Source organism: Mixophyes fleayi, chromosome 6 (genome assembly GCF_038048845.1).
Source record: "Mixophyes fleayi isolate aMixFle1 chromosome 6, aMixFle1.hap1, whole genome shotgun sequence".
NCBI classification, from domain to species: domain Eukaryota; kingdom Metazoa; phylum Chordata; class Amphibia; order Anura; family Limnodynastidae; genus Mixophyes; species Mixophyes fleayi.
In genome coordinates, this window is record NC_134407.1 from 71,016,021 (window position 1) to 71,032,554 (window position 16,534).

At 42.7% G+C, this 16,534-nt stretch overlaps 1 long non-coding RNA gene across 1 annotated transcript; it reads left to right on the plus strand.

The window, feature by feature from the left end:
- Positions 1–3,575: 3,575 nt before the first annotated feature.
- LOC142160292 (uncharacterized) lies at positions 3,576–4,921 on the plus strand. Its single transcript, XR_012693138.1, has 2 exons — positions 3,576–3,771; positions 4,839–4,921. It is a non-coding gene; the product is annotated as an uncharacterized LOC142160292 (long non-coding RNA).
- Positions 4,922–16,534: the final 11,613 nt, after the last annotated feature.

Sequence of the window (16,534 nt, forward strand, 5' to 3'; positions counted from 1 at the left end):
TCTACTCTGATTTGTGCCTACCTGTTTCTTTGCTTCTCTCCTTTTTCTTTCCTTTGCTCTTTTATTTGCTCTTTTATTTCCACTCCTTCTTATATCTTTCCCTTTCCTATTCCCTACACCACCCCTGCCATTCTCCTTCTCTGCTGCATCTTGAAACCCCCCTGCCTTTTTGCCATATAATTTTGTCCAGGCCTGAAACCCACCCTTACCGCCTCTTGGTCGTCCCAACCCCCTTCAGGCTTTTTCGGAGTGTCCTTATGCCCGCCCACCTCTCCTACTTCTCGCCTCCCCCCTCTTCCCAAACACCTCGGGTGCCCTGGCTGCTAAACTGCCCAGCAGCTACGCTGGGCACCCTTTTTCAGACCCCAGAATGGTGGGTGGCCTTTCATTTCCTATCCCCCTCCTCCCTCTAGCAAGACCACCACCACCGTCCATTTTGCGTGGCCGGTTAGCCAGTGCCCCGGCCGAGCAGCCATTCTGGGAACAGGACTGTTGCAAGTGATGAAGGAGGGATCCCCATCTTCTTGCTTTGCTTGCTCACACTATCTAACTGTGGCAACGTCACTGTCCCATGTGTGTGTCATAAAGTATAAACAAGCGTTGGGGGGGGTGTCAGGCTCAGCCACACCATCTGTTTTTGAGCCATCAGACAGGAGGGACATCTACTCCAACCCTCCTGTACTCCCCTCAGGTCCCCTATTTTAACTTCTCAATGGTACAGGCGCTTCCCTCCATGTAAAATAATTTTTTTTAAATAAAATAAATAAATAAATAATAAAAGCAGGTTTCCCCCTGTTTAGCCGGGTCCATGGGGGTGTTACCACACTTCCTGCTTCCCCATCATTCCCCCATTTAGCTACACATTTGGGGGTGTGCCCCCCCCCCAGCATCCCACACACATGCCTCCATTTAACTCCCCCTCAGTGGTGTTGTCCACCAATTCCTCCTGTCCCCCCCTCAATTCTCAATTTAATCCCCGCACCACCCCTTACCGTCACCCGCTCACATCCTCTAGCCTGGGAGCACTGGAACTATATAGCGGATTGAGTGACACTGTGGTGAGCATGATGCACACACTGCATATTCTCTACACAACACACAACAGGTAATATAATCGCACACCTAACTAAGCGTGCAGCCACAATTTGAGATGTTGGGTAGTGACTTGGCTAAGAAGACTATTACGTCCCTAACGTGGGTGTCAGAGTAGAGGCTTATAAGTCCTGCTCCAATAGGCTGGCAGGCTGTTTATATTTTACAGCGGCCTACATGACAATCAGACCCACGGCAGGCTAGATAATGCTTTGTTATCTCCATATGAGAAGCAAAATTTTTAGTGATGAAGAGGAAGTAGTATGGCATCTATATGATGTTTAGCCATGATGAGACCAAGCAGAGTCACAGTGCCTAATAGAGATGGTCACTGACCCCCGTGTTTTGGTTTTGGATTCGGTTTTGGATCTGGATTACCGTCGTGTTTTGGTTTTGGTTTTGCAAAACCGCCATTGCGTGTTTTGGTTTTGGTTTTGGTTTTGTTTGGTTTTGTTTTGCTATTTTGTTGGAAAATACATGTTTTTGTGCCTAAAACAACCCAATTTAGTGCTCCAACTGTTTTAGAGATAAGTAATCTAATTGTTGAGGTAATAAATCATCCAAAAAAACTGTTTAATTCTTCGTTGGTAGGCCTTCATTTATTCTACACACAAAACAGATTGTCTTCCTCTCCATCTATGCATATTGGCAATGCAGCCATCGTCTTTGGATGTATATTACACCCTACACTTATAGTTAAATATGTAAAGAAATGGAAAAAGACAGTTTGCTTTCTGTCTCTATAGGCCCCCCTCCACTTTTTTAAAAAAACAAAAAATTCAGCCATTATAGACTGTACAATATTAATTGACATGGAGAAAGACAGTTTGGTTTCTGTCTCTATAGGCCCCCCTCCACTTGTATGAAATACAAAAAAATCCAGCCGTTATAGACTGCACAATATTAATTGACATGGAGAAAGCCAGTTTGCTTTCTGTCTCTCTAGGCCCCCCTCCCTTGTATAAAATACTAATAAATTCAGCCGTTATATACTGTACAATATAAATTGAAATGGACAAAGGCAGTTTGGTATCTGTCTGCATCAGATTCTCTCTCCACTAGGAGTAAAATAGAAAACTATTCAGCCGTTATATAATCTAGAATATAAATAGAAATTGAGAAAGGCAATTTGGTATCTGTCTGCATCATAATCATCAACATCATCATTAGCGCCCTCGTCGCCTACACAAATCTCCCCCTCATCCTCTTCTAATTCCAAAGTGGCATCCTCAATTTGGGTATCACCGGCTACACTCGGGCTATTAAGGCACACATCAGCAGAATGCTCACGATTAGACATCCCACTGTTGGATGGACTCTCCACAGGGATTGTTGTCATTTGTGAATCAGAGCAAATATTCTCCTGTAATGCCTCACTGTTATCTTGCAGCTCGGCTTTGACGCGTAACAGTAGTTGTGCACCAATTGTAGGCTGGGTAAATTTTTGGGATCTGCCACTAATAGCCAAAGGTGAAGGCCTCATTCTCTCTTTGCCACTGCGTGTGTAGAATGGCATGCTTGCAATTTTTTTTTTTTCGTCACTTAACTTTTGCTCAGTTACACTTCTTTTTCGCTTCAATACAGTAAAAAAATTTTCGCCTTGGCCAGATGACGTACTGGGAACACTAACATCAGGACTGGTGACAGAACCTGGTTGCTCATTCAGATCATATGTGGACTGCTTTGAATCCATTCTGAGCGCAAACCACTGGGGAGTGCTAAAAATTATTTAGTAGATACTGCTGACAGATATGACTTTTGACAGCCAGAAATATTAATGCACAATTAGGGAGGACACCCCAAAAGCACTGAGGAGTGCTAAAAATTATTTAGTAGATACTGCTGACAGATATGACTTTTGACAGCCAGAAATATTAATGCACAATTAGGGAGGACACCCCAAAAGCACTGAGGAGTGCTAAAAATTATTTAGTAGATACTGCTGACAGATATGACTTTTGACAGGCAGAAATATTAATGCACAATTAGGAAGGACACCCCAAAAGCACTGAGGAGTGCTAAAAATTATTTAGTAGATACTGCTGACAGATATGACTTTTGACAGCCAGAAATATTAATGCACAATTAGGGAGAACACCCCAAAAGCACTGAGGAGTGCTAAAAATTATTTGGTAGATACTGCTGACAGATATGACTTTTGACAGCCAGAAATATTTATGCACAATTATGGGGGACACCCCAAAAGTGCTGGGGAGTGCCAAATATTAAGAAAAAATAATAAACCTCTATCCTCCTCTCTGCACTAGCGATTTTGGTTAGAGCAATTGCAAGCAGGGCCGCCGAGAGGGGGGGGGAGCGGGTACTAATTACCCGGGCCCGGCATGTCAGGGGGCCCGGCCCGGGCCCTTGCGCTGCTGATTTTTTTAAATTTTTTAATTTTTTTTTTCAAAACGTTTTTTTTCCTTTCCTTTTTTTTTTTTTTTTGGGGGGGGGGGGGGGGGGTGGGGGGGGCTCGGTCGTTGGTGGGGGGAGCAGGCTAGTTTAAAAAAAAAAACATACTCACCTGATCGCGGAGCCGGCATCCCTCCTCTCTGCTGCTCTGTGCTCTATTCAGACTGTCTGAATGCTGGGTGTGATGTCATCATGTCATGCCCAGCATTCAGTCAGTCTGGAGCAATGGAGCACAGAGCAGCAGAGAAGACCAAGAGAGGAGAAAAGGTAAGTGAAGGGAGGAAAACGAGGGGGGCACAGAGGGGTTAAAAAACGGGGGGGGGGGGGGCAGCATGACAGAGGGGTTAAAAAATGAGGGGGAGCACAAAGGGGTTAAAAAACGGGGGGCAGCATGACAGAGGGGTTAAAAAATGAGGGGGCACAAAGGGGTTAAAAACGGGGGGGCAGCATGACAGAGGGGTTAAAAAATAAGGGGGGGCACAGAGGGGTTAAAAAACGGGGAAGCAGCATGTCAGAGAAGTTAAAAACGGGGAAGCAGCATGTCAGAGGGGTTAAAAAATTAGGGGGAGCACAGAGGGGTTAAAAAACGGGAAAGCAGCATGTCAAAGGGGTTAAAAACGGGGAAGCAGCATGTCAGAGGGGTTAAAAAATGAGGGGGAGCACAGAGGGGTTAAAAAATGGGAAAGCAGCATGTCAGAGGGGTTAAAAAATGAGTGGGGGCACAGAGGGGTTAAAAAATGGGAAAGCAGCATGTCAGAGGGGTTAAAAATTGAGGGGGGAGCACAGAGGGGTTAAAAAACGGGAAAGCAGCATGTCAGAGGGGTTAAAAAATGAGAGGGGCACAGATGGGTTAAAAAATGGGAAAGCAGCATGTCAGAGGGGTTAAAAATTGAGGGGGGAGCACAGAGGGGTTAAAAAATGGGAAAGCAGCATGACAGAGGGGGTGAAAAAATGAGAGGGGCACAGATGGGTTAAAAAACGGGGCAGTATGGCACAGTGGGGTTAATAAACAGGGGTCAGCATGGCACAGTGGGGTTAAAAAATGGTGGGCAGCATGACACAGTGGGGTTACAAAGGGGGGGGGGAGGCATGGCACAGTGGGATTGAAAAAGGGGGGGAGCAGCATAGTATAGTCTGATGAAGGGGAGCCAGATGAAGGGGGCAAAAACAGCATGGAGGGCACAGTGTGATCATAAGGCATGGCGATGATGAAGGGGCACATTATTGTAATATTGGAGCTGGAGGAAGGCCTAATTATTAATCGTGGGTGCTATTGATTTAACGCTGGGGCTGGCTGTAATTTTCTAAATGTAGCCATTTTTTTTTCAAAATAGGTCCTTCAACATTTCTGGATCCGGACAAGCCACAACTAAAGAAAGCAGCAGCCACAGGTGGAGAAAGTGAGAAGAACAGGTAGGAGAGAGCAGCACAGTGTGTGAAATGTTGTGATTCTAGTAGGGACAATACCAATTTTTGGTGAATGTTGTGTCCAATGTAAGGTGTAGGCCAAGACTGAACTGTTTGTGTACACACTGCATTGTTTGTATACTACCCTGTGGTGGTAGATGTCCTGAAAGTCAGGAGTGCTTAAACATATGTGACGCTCCGGCGAATTGAGAGCCTAGTGGTTTTTATGTTAGCCACGCCCCAATGGCACGTTTGCCACGCCCCCAAATGCATGACCGCACCTCCCAAAATTTTTGCACTGCCGTTTGGCTAGCCACGCCCCTGAATATATGACCATATACCTAATCTTTTTTGCGCCGCCGTAAGGCGGCGCAAAAAAATTTTGGGGCTTACTTCACTATGAGGGGGGCCCCATGAATTTGTTGTACCCGGGCCCTGAATTCTTCTTGGCAGCCCTGATTGCAAGAACAATATTGTATTCTCTGTCCCTGCTCTAATTAGCCTATGACTACACCCTGCTCTCTCCCTCTGTCAAATGGCGATGGATTGCTGTGGAGGCGTGTATTTATAAAGTTGAAGTATCGCGAGAACCGAGCCCCGAGATCCGACGACGTCACGATGACGTTCGGCCTCGATTTGGATTCGGAACGGGCGGGAGAGTACCGAGCTGCTCAGCTCGGTACTCGGATACCCAAAGTTCGGGTGGGTTCGGTTCTCGGAGAACCGGACCCGCCCATCTCTAGTGCCTAATAACATTGGGGAGATGTTTCCCACACAGGGCAGGTTTAGCGCATCTCTCCAGTCAAAATGTGTGCTTCACGGTTAATACATCTCACTAAAACGCTATACCTCTGGATTTGTAATATCTCATGTGCAGGCATTTACATTTTATTATTTATTATTTAACACCTACTTTATATGGCTACATCCAGACAAGGTTTGTACATACCTTTGACAGCACTTTCTTAAAGGAATGTAAGCTATAGCAAATAGTTAATACTAGAGGCAAGTACAACTATAGCTTACGCACAGTTGTTAAGTTACCTGATGATTGGTTGATACAAGTTTATATGTCCCTGTATGTCGGTGTTGAATTTGCCTTGACAAAGCATATAGCATAATTGTCCTCAATTTTTATGTCTACAGGAATAGGACACTGATTATGTGTCGCTAATGACTAACATTATATAGTACTGGGCATTATATAGTACAATGCGGCTTCGATCCGAGAAGGATAGTGAGGGTCAGGGTCTGATTGCCCCATCGGGAGACTAGGCTATCCCCCGGTAGGCCCCGTCCCTGATCACTCCCCTCTTCGTTGGTGGGGGGAGCAGATTTTTTTTAAAAAAAATAAATAAATAAATACTCACATGACCGCAGCGCTCCCCGACTCCCCTTTGCTCCGTTCGTACTGAATGTCGAGCGTGACGTCATCACACCCAAAGTTCAGTGAGGAGCGCCGCAGAGAGTCGAGAAGAAGACAGAAGAGAAGAAAGAACAGAAGAAAAAGAGAAGAAAGAAGTCGATAGAAAAAGTAAGCGAAGGAACGGAAGCAAGGGGGGAGCAAAATGTAGGGGGAGCATGGCAGAGTGAAGGGGGAGCATGGCGCAGAGTGACGGGGGAGCATGGCGCAGAGTGGAGGGGAAGCATGGCGCAGAGTGAAGGGGGAGCATGGCGCAGAGTGAAAAGGGGCCAAGACAGCATGGCAGAGAGTGAAAAGGGGCAAAGACAGCATGGCAGAATTACACAGCTTTTCTACAGCATTGGTATGCGCAGAGCTACGAAGGATAGCTAGATACTCAGGGATACCCAGTGACTCACTAATTATGGGAAATAACTAGTCTATACTCAGAGACTATTCTGTGTTTTTTTATTAGCAGGCTCTGAATTCTCATTTAATCTATAAGCAAGTGGGCATAATCTATAGCTCCCTTATTGGTGCTATACAATTCTGATGTGATACTAATTTGTCCATTATTAAACTTGTGTAATCCAATATGGAAACTCCCAGCTATCCAACAATTTTGTGATTGCAGGGTGTAAATAGATCTTTAATCAGTGATTGCCCAGGAGCCTATCCCAGTTATTTAACCTTCACTGATTCCAAATTTATGGACATGCTTATCTCAGTTACACTTACCCTACACTGATTTCTATTGAAAACTCCTGTCCATTAAAATTCATTGTTTGGGTAAGAGGGGTTTATGCTGGCCTGCTTTTATGGCCTTTGTGACCTCCAAGGTGGTAACGATCTTGGTAAAGGAAAGTCTTTAGACTCGCTGATTAACATCACAGAAGATTTTCGAGTGGTGCAGATGAGATGGCCAGCGGTGACCTTGTGCTGGTCGGAGGTCATTCCCAGGATCTGCTGGAGAGGTAGTCTTCCTGCCTCCATTATGAGGAGTCTGTTGAAAAAGCTTAGTAGGGCCACTGGCCACGTTGTTAGGGGTATGGTAATTCAACATCCGTTGATTACGGTGGACCTTGATTACGGTGGACTAGATGGAGGACATCTTACAGACGAGGGGTTGTGGCATTTCATTCAACAGACCTACTGAAAATTGGGGGGTTTGGTTAGGTCACTTGGTCACTTTGTAGCAGGCTGTGTGTTCGTTAAAGGAACACAGCATTGTCAAGAAAGCATTGCGGTCAGCACCTGATACAAGGTAATCTCGCTGATTGTACATATTGGCTCCTGGTCCTTTTGTGTGTGGGACCCCTTAACCTGTTTTGTGTGGACACGTCATTGTGAGTTCAGATAGGGTGTTTCGGATTAAGTGCCGACCACTTGGTTTAGTGGATTCTGGGCCTGTTGGCCATCTACTCATTTGGTTTCACATTGGTCTGTTTAGCTGAACTTTACAATTTGCTTTCCGCCACCATTGCAATTATAATTAAAACTGTGACTATATTTGCCAAATTTATATCAGTGTCCTTTGTTTATTTCATATTAGAGTAATAAGTTTAACGGGTAAAAGAGGCTTATTGTGCAGTAGAAAGAAGCACCAACATTATGCAGTTTTACAAATAAGATAGGGGTTATTTATGAAAAATAGTACATTATAGTCTATTTTGAATATTTGACCCCTAAAACAAACTCCACGTTGGTGGGCTTTTCCTTTAACTTAATTATAGTTGTTATATATACAGTCTTCTTCACAAGTCATTGCCTCTTAACATAGCAGACTATCTTTTCTGCTCATTCATCTGCCCCTATGTCATACATGCAGGCCCTGAAACTAGTAACTCTGAAATGAGATCCGGCATAGAAGAAATATATAACTGGATTATAGTTATCCCCAACAGGATGTAGAGCTGTAAGCAAGCAGAGAGAATTGGATTTGGGTTTACATAGATGGATTAATTTACTGGGACAAGCTTGCAGCTTCTGCTATAAGATGTACTTGTCCTTATTATTGCTTTTATAGTGAATAAATATATCTATGACTATGTAGTAGCTTATCTATACTAATGTAAGCACTGATAAGCCTATAAGGCAACCTCTCAAAATCCTACAGTATAATGGGCTTCTATAATTAAATTATCACTCACAATGCAAGATGTGGACAGTTTGGCTTGAAAGCTAGTACTGTGCAATTTTCAACAATCATCTATTTCTGTTTATATACTCCCTGTCATTATATCTGTATTTCTGTCTAGCTTTTACATAGACACTTCATCTGCTCAGCAGACCTTTCAAGAACTGATAGTCTGCACAGTACTTGTGGTTTGCGGGTGTAACTAGTGATTACATTAAGAGGATATGACCTTCTGTGAGCTTTGTCATTATGGAGCCAGGGGTGTCAAGAGGGGGGTTAGTGGGTACTGATTATCGGGGCCCTGGTATGCCAGGGGGCCCGGGTCCGCACTGCAGACTAGCAAGATTTTTTTTTTCTTTCTTTTACTAATTTTATTTTTTTTCTTGGAAAGGGGGGCGGGCATGGGGCAGGCATTCTATGTGATCCCTGCATAGGCTGTCAAGTCACATACTGTGCGCTGTGACAGTCTATGCAGGGACCGCATAGGCTGCATCCATCTCCATTAGGCAGTGGCTATATCCCGGTCACCGTCACATTAACAGGTTCTGACTGCTGCAGTCACATGACAAACAGTGCAGGCAGGCTTGCTGGATATCTTTATGTTCCTGTGTGCTGTACAGTGGAGAAAAAGGTAAGAGAAAGGGGTGATGTGATGGAGAGGGGGAATGTTATTGAAGCTGCTGGGCAGAGGGAGATGTGTGACTAAAGAAGCTGGGCATAGAGGGGCATGTGTGACTAAAGTTGCTGAGCAGCAGAGGGGGACATGTGTGATTAAAGCTGCTGGGCATAGAGGGGCATGTGTGATTAAAGCTGCTGGACAGAGGGGGACATGTGTGATTAAAGCTGCTGGACAGAGGGGGACATGTGTGATTAAAGCTGCTGGGCAGAGCGGGACATGTGTGATTAAAGCTGCTGGACAGAGGGGGACATGTGTGATTAAAGCTGCTGGGCGGAGCGGGACATGTGTGATTAAAGCTGCTGGGCAGAGAGGGAGATGTGTGATTAAAGCTGCTGGGCAGTAGAGTGGGACACGTGTTATTAAAGCTGCTGGGCAGAGGGGGACATGTGTGACTAAAGCTGCTGGGCATAGAGGGGCATGTATGACTTAAGCTGCTGGGCATAGAGGGGCATGTGTGATTAAAGCTGCTGGGCAGAGCGGGACATGTGTGATTAAAGCTGATAGGCAGAGGTGGCATGTGTGTGTAAAGCTGCTTGGCAGAGTGAGTATGTGTGTGTAAAGCATGTGGGCAGAGTGGGTATGTGTGTGTAAAACTGCTTGGCAGAGTGGGTCTATAGGCAACATCTCCACATTTTCAAACCCGCAGTTTAGTAAAACGTACCCCTAGGTCTTAATTCATTTATTTCTGAATCAAGGAACAACATTTCTGTGGAAGGAGAAATTATAGAAACAGACTTGGACTGTGAAAATGATGAGCAAAATAGTAGGAAACAACCTCAGGTGAAATGCCTGGGAATGAGAGAGAACCTCTGTAGTAGCTGAACAGAAAACAGAACGGAGATGAAAACATTGGAGATGAGGATCACATGAATCAGAAACAAATTGGTCAGAATATACTTCTGATTTTTCAATTATCTGAGTGTTAGGATCTGGACAAACAGGAATCAAGACAGCACTAGAATTGTGGCACTCAGGGAGCTGAGATAGACTGGTATCTGGAACTTATTTCCCCACAGCATTATCTTTTTCTGATAAATCACCCTCAGATATATTAACCTCCTCCGAGATAGTTGACCATGAAACTTACTCATAACCAGGAAAATCAAAGCTGGAAGCTGGATAACAAGTTAGGCTACATATCACATCCTAGTTTGCCATTTTAAATATCCTAGTTTGCCATCTAAATATTTCTGCAGCAAGTACTACCTTGCTCTGTGTAACTAACCCTACATAGGATGGTGCTAGGACACAGCCTTATATTGATCCCTGAATAACACCGCTAATAACTTTATCCCAGTCTGAAAATTGTGTAACTATCCTTTGTCAATTATCTTCAGTGTGCATACCATTCTCCCTTAAACTAGTACTCTCATCTTATTAACCAGACTGCTATGTGAAACTACCAATTAACAAAATTGTTAACTGTGGAATAGTCACCTTATTTAGAATTTGACAGCAACATTTTACTGGTGGAATTTGGCCTTGAGTGTTCTTATAAACTATAAATTCTGTGAAATTCATTGAAATGAAAGATATTTCTCTTTCAGCTTTGAATAGTTATTCTGAATTTATATCAATCTGGTTTTATTGGTTAGCATTTAAGAACTCGAGTAAATTCCATTCTCCCAGAGGGGTTGTCCAAAAAGTAGTCAAGTATATTTTTAACACTCCTCAAAGGGCATTTGTCACATTAACAGTGGAGGCATGTAGTGACCTGCAAATTCATGAGTATGGAGCTTATCATTAACTAAGAACTAGAGATATTACCAAAGCAGTTTCTGAAGCACAAAACTGAGGGATCTAATGTGATGAACTAAAAATCTGAAGGGCTATCACAGCTCTCTCAATTCATCAAGGGGTTAAAGCAGGAGAAATCAGTTAGCCTCAAGATGGCGTTAGCTTACCTTATTAATTGGGTCCAGTGCCAACATAGAGACTAGACTGTTCTGGATTTTTCGACAGGTCCTATCACTATGCAAATGCGCGTCCTAACAAGTTGAGCATGTGCATTAGCTACAGAAAGTCACTTCCTCCTCCCACTGGCTGCGTTAGTGAAAGCGATTTTCCTCTCATTCAAGATGGGGGATTTCGTCAGGTCTTGCCAATGTGCCCTGGCATGGTAAATAGCAGCCGTAATACATTTTGTATCGCTGTGATATACAGTGATACAGAACGATAGCTACTGCTGCCCTCTAGTAACCAATAACAAATAAACCCCCTATTCATTACTTGTCTTAGTAAGAAGTTCCAAGTAAATCAGTATTCTGTGTTTTTATGAATATTAGTCCAGGCCAAAAAATGGCTGCTGTTCAAAGTGCTTCAGTAATGTTCACACAAAAGCCAGTTAGGATAAAGACACTAAAGGACATCTAAAGCTACCAGATCCTGGCAGGATTTTTTCACACCACCTATAAAAAGTAAAAGGATCGTAATCTTGTTCTGTTACTGTTCTTTTTATATGTTTTATTAATAAGATAACTTTTTAGATTATTGTTATATATTTTCAGGAACTCATGTTATGTGTAGTTTCGGGAATCTATTATTCAGCGCTGTCATTTGAAGGGGTTTTTGCTTCAGTAATGTCACTAGTTTAGGGACGACTGTAATCGTGCCTCCTGAGTAGATAGTATGAAGTCTGGTGCAGAAAACCAATTTGAAATGAGGTATTTCATGCTTATAAGTGCAATGTAAATTAGAATATTTGTAAAAGGGGGATGAGCATGAAAAATTCAACAGCACATATAGGGCTATAAATCATCCACACTCCTTACAAAATGCTATATGTTTTAGTGGTGAGTTTTCAGCTTTGAAGCAGCTAATCCGCACAAATCCCCCCAGAGTGAATGTAAGAGCATTACCGCCTCCTCATAACGCAACAGGCGCAGAGCCCAGAGCTTGCACATCAATAGCACGCAGCACAGAGTACCACACTCTGGATTGGCTTTGATCAAGCTTCGGAAAAACAGGTTGATTTCCAATGAACACAAGGCAGAACAGAACAGCAGATCAAAGGGGAGAAGGGTGAGAAAAATGTGAGGAGGAGGTGGGGGCCAGTGGAGGGTAAGAGATAAAGGTTGCTATTCAGCATGATGTAATGCCACTTTACAACACTAGAGACCAGGTCAGGTCTGTTGCTAAAGCCTCAAATTTCATTTGTGTTTGTAAGGAAGAGACAAAGACAGGAAAAGGCTGGTAATGAAAGTAAGGGCACACAATAAACAAAGACTGACATTAGGAGATAAATAAAAATGGTTTTCGGCAGAGCAGTCAATGACATGGACACAAGATTAAGTGGACAAAGGCTAAATGATGTGTTCACTTACTAGGTGTGAAGCAACAGCCATGCTAACCTGCATTGCTGCTCACACTCCTGCACTGACAATCCAGAGAACTAGTGGTTAAGTCACTGTAACATTTCAGACCGTCCTGGAGGGAAATCGGCTTTCACAGCGCACACATTTTTTTTTCCTACTTCACACCAATTTTCACGCTGCTCAACAGGGGGTTGGGGGGGAATGATGAAGGGAACGTGGATACAAACAAGCAAAAGAAAATGAATCAAAAAGCTGACATACAGAAACAGCACTGGAGGGCAGAGCATGCAAAGGGCAAGTAGAGGGGCCTTATCACTTCACTCACAGTTATTATTAACATTTATTTATATAGCTGGCCATATCCACAGGAATTGGTTGCTATGCCCATTTATGTCATTTAAAGCTGTCTAACTTATTTAATCATTAGCCTTCCCTCAAGCTCCGGGTATGACCCTATGACTGTTATGAATTGATTTTGCTGATTCTTATATTACAATTCACAATGCATGCTGGGAAGCTATTCTCTGTATCTAATACTCTTTATATAAACCTCATATTACCGCCGAGCTAGTTTCCCTACGGCTTCAAAGTTTGACCCGCTCTCACTGCAAAACTGTGATCTGCCATTTTCTTTAGAACTTCATTTCAAATCAAATTACTCCTTTTCATATCAGCGTTACATTAAGAATGTAAAAATATATAGATCAAGAAGATGCTTAGGGACAGTGGATGAAGCGGGACTGCATATTAGCCAGGTCAGCTTTGCAAAATAGGTAGCTCTTATTGAAAAAGGGGTTTTCCAAAGTTACCGGCAGCTTACTCATTCATTAATGGAAGACTCTCCAAGTGGAAATGTAAAATGCTTTTTATTGCATGGAGACAAAATACAAGCCTTTGCTATTCTACAGAGTTTCATTTTCATGCTCAGTGATATAGTACCTTAGGAATAGGCAATTCAAGGCTCAACAACTGTTGTGAAATGACTATCAACATGAAGTGCCAGCCCTAAAGGCATAAATATTTATATGGCCCAAACTTTCCAAAAGCCTAAGGGACCACAATAGGGGTCCTATTTATTAATTTGCAGCAATTTTTTATCTGAGTGAAATTTTTTTATATAGCTTGCGGCAAGAAGAATTTTTTTTTGCTCCGCAATAGCCAGCGATAAAAAAAATATTCTTATTGCCATAATTTACAACAAAAAAATTTTGTTACTGGCCCAAAGTGATAAGGATTAAGTTACCTCTTCACCGGGTCTGTCCCTGTAGATATGTGCAGGTGGAAAGTCCATTTCTACCATCAGAAGAGGCGAGAACTTCAAGCAGCTAAAATAAAGCCCTGTCCTCCCAGCCACCAACCAGTTTTATATTCCTCCTCACAAAGTACACAAGTGCGCAGGACCGTAACAAGGGCAGGTGCAGGCGGTGTGACCACCCAGGTGGCAAGGCCGAGGAGGGCACAACACCTGCCGACCCATTATAGAAATCACCACCAAACAATGATGCGATGCATGCCACGGGGTAGTACCACAGGGCTGTATTTGCCCATTGACAAAGAGGCAGAGCTTTAGAAAGGCGCTGACTCACTGCAGTTGCCTGATGTGCAAAAATTATGCCAGGAAGCTGTCAGAACAGAGGAGACAAGAGGAACTGGCATGGAAGCAACAAGAAAGAGGAGCAAGAAGGGCTTTAGCCTACCCTAAGACCTCAGAAGTCAGCATATGTGGCTGCCCTATGATGCAGGATTCCATTCAAAAATGACCCATTTCTTGTCTAAAAAGCACTGAAGCCCTGAACAATGAGGAAGGAAACTTGTATTTACTTAGGTTAATTTAATATGAAACCACGTCTCAAAGAAGCAGTAAAATAATTCTTCTGTGCTAAGGTGTTGGCGATGGAATGAGGAGAATGGGTCAAAATGATGCAGTTTAGCAGTGATTAGTCATGGCTGTGCTCTTACACATGGTAGCTGTTCACATGCAACTCACAACAAGTCGCAGGTAGTGATTATACAGCATTATTTAGGCTTACACCTGCTACACAGGTATAATATTTACAAATTTGGCTTCAAATGTCCATTGTAAATGGTCCCCACATACTTTAATATATGGTCAGCCATCATATTTGCAGACAGACAGACAGAGTGGCAAAAGGACTCTGCTGGTAAGCATACAATCTATAGGCCAATGGACGTTTGATACATCAAGCTACATGCTGCATATTGGTCCAGCCTGATTGCAAATTTAAAAAGTGCATAGTATGCTATATGATCCAGTTACACAGCAATGTTGATCAGAGGGTCAAAGGGTTGCTGTCTTGTGTGAACTATGTAATGGGTGATAACAGGGTACCTTAGGGAGGTTGAAAAGGTGTTTGAGGAACTTTATAAGCTTGCCTGAAGAGGTGGGTTTTTGGAGGATGCTTGAGGATGCTAGAGGAAAGTCTTATAGTAAAAGGGAGATAATTCCACAAATAATAATTCCACAAAGTGGGTGTAGTCCAAAAAAAGTCCTGTAACCAAGAATGGGAGCAGGTAATGAGTTTGGATGAGAGATGCGGATCTTGTGGAGAACGAAGGTGTCAAATTGGTAGTTATTTTAAGACAACAGATGTATGTAGGTGCAGTGTTTTGGATATTCTTGTATTGTAGTAGAAGTATTTTATATTAAATTCGGTAATAAGCAGGCAACAAATATAGAGACTGACAGAGGTGGATCAGTAGTGGGAGAACTATTTGCTAGGAAAATCAATCTTGCCGCTGCCTGCAAAATAGATTACAGGGGTGAGAATCTGATTTGGGGAATACCAGTACGGATGATATTGCAATAGTCAACGTGAGAGATAAGGAGTGCACAAATTAGAGATGGTCACTGACCCCCGTGTTTTGGTTTTGGATTCGGTTTTGGATCTGGATTACCGTCGTGTTTTGGTTTTGGTTTTGGTTTTGCAAAACCTCCATTGCGTGTTTTGGTTTTGGTTTTGGTTTTGTTTGGTTTTGTTTTGCTATTTTTTGGGAAAATCCATGTTTTTGGGCCTAAATTAACCCAATTTAGTGCTCCAACTGTTTTAGAGACAAGTAATCTAATTGTTGAGGTAATAAATCATCCCAAAAAACAGTTTAATTCTTCGTTGGTAGGCCTATTCTACACACAAAACAGATTGTCTTCCTCTCCATCTATGCATATTGGCAATGCAGCCATCGTCTTTGAATGTATATTACACCCTACACTTATAGTTAAATATGTAAAGAAATGGAAAAAGCCAGTTTGGTTTCTGTCTCTCAAGGCCCCCCTCCACTTGTATAAAATACCAAAAAATTCAGCCATTATAGACTGTACAATATTAATTGACATGGAGAAAGCCAGTTTGGTTTCTGTCTCTCAAGGCCCCCCTCCACTTGTATAAAATACCCAAAAATTCAGCCATTATAGACTGTACAATATTAATTGACATGGAGAAAGCCAGTTTGGTTTCTGTCTCTCTAGGCCCCCCTCCACTTGTATAAAATACTAAAAAATTCAGCCATTATAGACTGTACAATATTAATTGACATGGAGAAAGCCAGTTTGGTTTCTGTCTCTCTAGGCCCCCCTCCACTTGTATAAAATACTAAAAAATTCAGCCATTATAGACTGTACAATATTAATTGACATGGAGAAAGCCAGTTTGGTTTCTGTCTCTCTAGGCCCCCCTCCACTTGTATAAAATACTAAAAAATTCAGCCATTATAGACTGTACAATATTAATTGACATGGAGAAAGACAGTTTGGTTTCTGTCTCTCTAGGCCCCCCTCCACTTGTATAAAATACTAAAAAATTCAGCCATTATAGACTGTACAATATTAATTGACATGGAGAAAGCCAGTTTGGTTTCTGTCTCTCTAGGCCCCCCTCCACTTGTATAAAATACTAAAAAATTCAGCCATTATAGACTGTACAATATTAATTGACATGGAGAAAGACAGTTTGGTTTCTGTCTCTCTAGGCCCCCCTCCACTTGTATAAAATACTAAAAAATTCAGCCATTATAGACTGTACAATATTAATTGACATGGAGAAAGCCAGTTTGGTTTCTGTCTCTCTAGGCCCCCC